Source organism: Amblyomma maculatum, chromosome 5 (assembly GCF_055883805.1).
Source record: "Amblyomma maculatum isolate TAMU_Amacu chromosome 5, ASM5588380v1, whole genome shotgun sequence".
Classification (NCBI taxonomy): domain Eukaryota; kingdom Metazoa; phylum Arthropoda; class Arachnida; order Ixodida; family Ixodidae; genus Amblyomma; species Amblyomma maculatum.
In genome coordinates this window covers 97846409-97852202 of record NC_139348.1, presented here as the reverse complement: position 1 = coordinate 97852202, position 5794 = coordinate 97846409, and the positions used below count along the sequence as shown (strand labels likewise).

Genomic DNA, 5794 nt, shown 5'->3' with positions numbered 1-5794 from the left:
ATGCTGCAGCCAGTGCGCGTCATCGTAGCAGTCGCCAACTTCGATAACTCTGATTCGGTGAAGCACTTTTTTGCTGAATGAGTCAGTCTAATACCTCAATATAAGCTTATACTGGCCCAGACCAAGGTGTATATAAAATAAATGAATGAATGTAACGCTAATGTGTAACTGAACTGCCTAGGAAAGCATCCTACACCAGCAGTTCAATGTGTGTTATCCCACTTAGTTCGTCATGTGGGCACTTTCGAGAGGTGGTGCCACAGTATGTCCTCGTGCCCAATACTTGGAAGTTTCTAATGATGCAACACAGAGATAGTTCAAAATAAACTAGTGCGTGGCCACTCTCGCCTCTTTTCAGTCTGGTCAGCCTCAATAATTTCATTTTCGTCAGGCTTCAAGCACTTTCATGGTGACATAGGGCACTAAAGAAGTATTCTTGTATGAATCAGCAACTTTGTGTTCAGTGCAACCTTCACAATTGTTATTGTAGATCATTCAATATGTAGCAAGACACATTCTTTTTTATACTTGTGATCAATCTTCAATAAGTTGTGACGAGTTTGAAGATGTAAATTATGCTTTCTGTCATTTCTTACCGAACTGAAACTAGTATTTTTTCTCACAGGCACATTGTTCTTTAGTTTGCATGCTGTGCATTTGATGGGTATATGCAAGCTTGTACCTGATTTGATGTGCAGATATGATTCATCATGCAAATAAATCCTGAATGTGGTGGATATGTAGTTTGCTTGGATTAATTCCTTAACCCTGCTACAGCTGGCATATGCACAGCTCTTTTACAAATAAAATTCAGTTTAGTGTTTACAAAACCTGATTTGCATGGGCAATTCAATGTCTGAGGTTCATTTGAAATAAAAACCGATCCCCAAAAAATATGAAATATATATGCTATCTTTAGTTGGGGCATCAGCAGGAAACTACTACTCGGCATTGTCAACCAACAGGTCACTAAGCACTCCAAAACAATTTGAGCTGGCACTACAAATGAGAAATGGCAAATTAAAATTGCAACATGATACTGACCATCTGAATTTTGGATTCCAATTAGAAGCTTTTGGGAATGCCAATTCCACTGGGAAATTAATTTAGTACTTGAGAGTTACCAATTGATAATAAAGATAATAGCCATTTAGAACTCACAGCTCTAAATCCAAAAAATGCAGCCGCTCCTTTATTCAGAGACATAATACACAGTGTAACAATAGCCATTGCTCGAGGATATAACATAAAATTCTGCTGGGTCCTGAGCCACGTGGGCATTAAAGGCAACGAGAGAGCAGACACATGTGCTGCTAAAGCCCATGACAAACCAATAACGAGTATAAACATACCTTACGAAGACTGAAACTTGTACACCACAAACTAAAAGAAAAATAGCAGTCTTCGTGGAATAGTAAAGTGGATAACAAACTGCACTTAGTAAAGCCCATTTTGGAAGAATGGATGTCGTGCCGGCATCAGGATTGTTTCATAGAAGTAATACTATGCCGCCTCCGCATTGGACACACACACCTGGCACACAATTTCCTGCTGACAAAAAGAAACAAAACTCAATGTGAAAAATGTGGAGAACAACTATTAACCATGTCTTATTATCATGCGCAGGTCTCGAAACACTAAGAAAAAAATATTTTGTCCTATTTTACAAATAACATTCCTTTTCACCCAAAACTGATTTTAGGCAAAGATGGACTTGTAGATTTGTCTTCTGTTTTCCGTTTTCTAAAAGAAGCAAATGTCTTACGCAAACTGTAGAATAAATCAAGTGTGTATCAGTAAACAAATGAAAACCCCAAGCTTTCCACATCATTGCATTAGCAGCTTATGCGCCATTAAAAACCAACACAACTCGTTTCGTAAAAGGAGACTTTCTAAACAAACTCTAGTTTGAACACACACGTTTCCCCCCTTTTTTCACACACAAAAAATAACCTTGCTCTTGGCGCATGATAGCCTTAGTTGCTTATGTGTCAAAAAACCCAACACAACTCAACACAAATGTTTTGCTAAACTTATTAGAAAGGAATAACTTTAGTGGCCATAATTATATATAGTAGCAATTTGGCTCAGTTAGCCACTTCTTAATCTTAGCTTTATAATTATGCACATATTTTATGGTTAGTGTAATCAAGTTTCTATGGCCATTGACCTGCTTCATCATTAGTACTTCTGACTGGCTGTTTATGCCTGAAATGGAGCTGAATCATGATTTTTCAGATAAGGACATGAAGTCGACAACAGCAAAGTTATGAGCATCTGAATATATTGTATAGTGGCTCATATGAGAAATGAATTAAAACATTGTTATGTGCTTTAATGTAAGAATGCATCAACATTAAAAAATAATCCATAGCACTGAAAAAATGGATTTACTAGCAAAGATTCTGGGGAAAGTTATAACGCATTGCTTTAAGGGTCACAGTGTTCTTGAGCCTAATGAGTTGGGCTAGTACTGAATCATCACTGCTCTCGGCCGTGCTCAACAGGTCTGCTGCCATCATCTGCACTGTTTTGCTGATTTCTTTGTGAGACAAGTCGACCCAGTAAGACCGAAGTTTGAAAGAATTTGCCTTCTTGCTTTTCTTGGTGCTAAGCCATTTCATGGCAGTAGGATCAAACCCAATTAAAGCAAGTGTTAATCATGTTCTTTTGTTATTACTTCTACAGGCACTGTGAAGTACCCAGTGACTGAGCCCTGTCCTGACCGAAGTGACGCGGAAACTGTCAGACATCCAGAGGTCCTACCCCACGGGGGGTTAAGGGCCCAACTCCTCTTATAAATCTTCCTGGCTTTAGCCTCACTTGGGCTTGGTGCCCTGAGCATTGCGTGCTGCTGGGCATTGCACGAAACATGACAGAACTCTGGCTGTCAGGAGACAGGGGCTGATTTCTATTGTGGCAGGCCATCTTCAGTGGCAGTCATAAACAAAAGGTTATGTGGAATCACAATGCCAAGGTGCATAAATCGCCAGCCGGGATCACTACTCCTGAGAAAGTATTAGAAGGCATCAGAATTGCAGAACTGGCTGCTGTATTACAGTATCCCACGTTTCACTGATGTTTTGAATTCTGACAATTTGCAACACTGGAGCCTCCTTGTTGCAGGAGTGTACATTCTCCTTAAGGACCCAGTTTCTAACGCAAATGTCGAAACATGCTCCAGGCTGTAACTGAGTTTGTTGTGACTATGCAGTTTCTGTATGGGGAAAGTGCTGTGACGTACAATGTGCACCAACTATTGCATATTCCAAAATCAGTTATTCTTTTTGGCCCTTTATGGGCACATTCTTGTTTTTCGTTTGAGAATAACTTCGGTAAACTTCTCAAGCTAGTGACATCAGCCAAGGCAGCCATTTTTCACTGAAGGCACTGGCAAGTGAGCAAGCACTAGAGATGATAGGCAAAAAAAAAAGTGATCACAATGCTTGCGTTCTTGTCTCCTTGGGCAAGTCTAAGAGGCTGGATGGTCGTTTGGTTTTTAGTTAAGTTTATCCGGTTTAACATCCCAAGGCGATTCAGGCTATGGCAGATAACATAGTGTGGGGCTGCACAAATTTCGGCCACTTGGGGTTCTTTTATGTGCACTGACATCAGACAGCACACCCTCTCTTTGGCTCATCAAAAAGCGGCTGCCACGGCCGGCATTTGTATTGCATTTGGCACGGGCGGCATTTGGCATCCTTGGGCAAAGAAGTCGAGTGCCCTAATCACGGCATGGCCGTGACGGGGTTAGTCCAAAATAGAGGTTCTAGGATTTGAAGCATGCTGAGATGGAAAGTATAATATGGCTGGTGAATTTAGTATTAAAGTCTATAATAACATTTGCACTGGATTAATGTCCTTCATATTTGTTCCTTCTCCTTGGCAACATGAACAACCTTGCTAGGATCAAATGCACAGCTTGTCTGTAGAATAGCTTTTTGTTTGCTAACCTGTATGCTTTTCTTTATGTGCATGATATGTTTGAGATGCACTGTCTTAATTTGTTACATGAGTAGACTGTTTTTTCACATTTCAGAGCCAAACGAGCCTTGTGTCTTCTTGAATTGCATATGTGCCTGAATCTAGGATTTTCCATGCCATTTTATAAAGCTTGAATAGTACTGGAACTATAATCAGTGCACAAATAAAGGTATCACCTTCATGTACCCATTGAGCTTCTCTTCTTAGCTCTTTGTGCCTTGCAGGGTTGTCCTACTTTCTTCAAATGGACAATAGTGGACTTATGTACCATATTTTTGCATCCAGATATACTACTGAATTATCAGAGAAGCCGTTCAGTGTCTCTTTATTTTGCTAATAGGCCTCCTTGGTGAATTTGTTACGACATTTATCTGGCTGTATTTCTATTTTTCACCAGGGAAAGTGTCAGCTACAAAATTTGATCTGGGAGAATTCCAGCTGGAAAATACAGTTCCTCACTGGAATTTTACCAGCTGGAAAAATTCCAGATAGAAAGATTCCAGCTAGGAAATTTTCCAGCTAGAAAATGCCATTTCCAGCTGGAATTCTTCCGCATGGCATAATTTCCAGCTAGAAAAATTGCAGCTAGGAAATTTTCCAGCTGGAATTTTTCCAGCTAGAAATTATTTTTTTTCCAGATTTCCAGCTGCAAATGGCACCTTCATGCAGCTGGAAATCATGGCCTCCTCTTCTGGCGGTCATTTCTGAACGACTGGTCGGGGACGTCGTTGGGGGAGCGCATTGAACCACCCACGTCCCGACTGGTACGCGCGCTGCTCGCGCCGTTGGCACCCTCTCCTTCATTGTATGCACGCGCCGTCTCACTCGAAGGTGCACAAAAGAGATGTTGCTGGTCGCTGTGAGTCTGGCTGGCATTCCACGGTGGTCAGAGGCAAAAAAAGTTAGTGTCCGCAGGGATGCGGAATGGCCCCCTTGGTTCTTTTTATTAAACGCACACAACAGCACCATGCTTGCAGTGCCACAGAATGCTAGCCATGCAAGTGCATTTGCCACTGCTTGTAAACTGCTGCTTTGGAGAACATAGTGAAGGCTAAAAAAATGTTCGCGATGAAACTTCCTTGTCGCACAGTTTACGAGTACAAAGAAAGAGGAGACGCGCCCATAATTTTTTGCCTTGAACGGCCTCCAACTAGACCAGACTTCTATCCAATTTAAAAAAGTATGACATTAGTTATTGCAGAAACATTTATTTACCACACTTTTGCACGGAATCATAGAATTTAGTTAAGCATTTTTTCATTATTGTTATTTACTTACGAATGTTCATGCGGCCGAATGCAGTTTCGAAAAAAGAATTTTGAAGTCAAAACGTTTGTCATCCTCATCAGTGAGCATTCGCTTATGATCGATGGCTCTGCAGATAGGTTGTCTTGAGGGTACGCGTGCGCTGTGATAGCATGAAATAAATCAGCAACCGCTTTTCTCTATGGCACTTATTAATCAAGCTTACGACATTTTTCTTTTAACCATAAGCGAGCAGTTGGTAGACATATTCGGTGAACGGTCTCGTCTTTCTCTTCAGCCTCGCATATCGCCTTCAGGACTCTTAATTTGCGTTAAAATAACGGCAATTTTCATTACTATTAGCACAAAAAATATCAAAATCCAATCTGTTAAGTCAGCGAAGTTCCGTGCATCACATTGAGCCATCGAATAAAATTTTGCATTGTGAAGATGACTATGTAAAAAAATAGATTTACTTTCCACGTTCCAGTTGTAAACTGTTTTGCCACTTAATTACTTGCGCCACTAAAAGCGCCGTTAACATAATGGCGTTTTCGTCAATTTG

The 5794-nt window shown here is 40.7% G+C and overlaps 1 pseudogene; it reads left to right on the top strand.

Annotated features, from left to right (window-relative positions):
- LOC146188974 (uncharacterized) lies at positions 1–3385 on the top strand (annotated as a pseudogene).
- The last annotated feature ends 2409 nt before the right edge of the window (positions 3386–5794 follow it).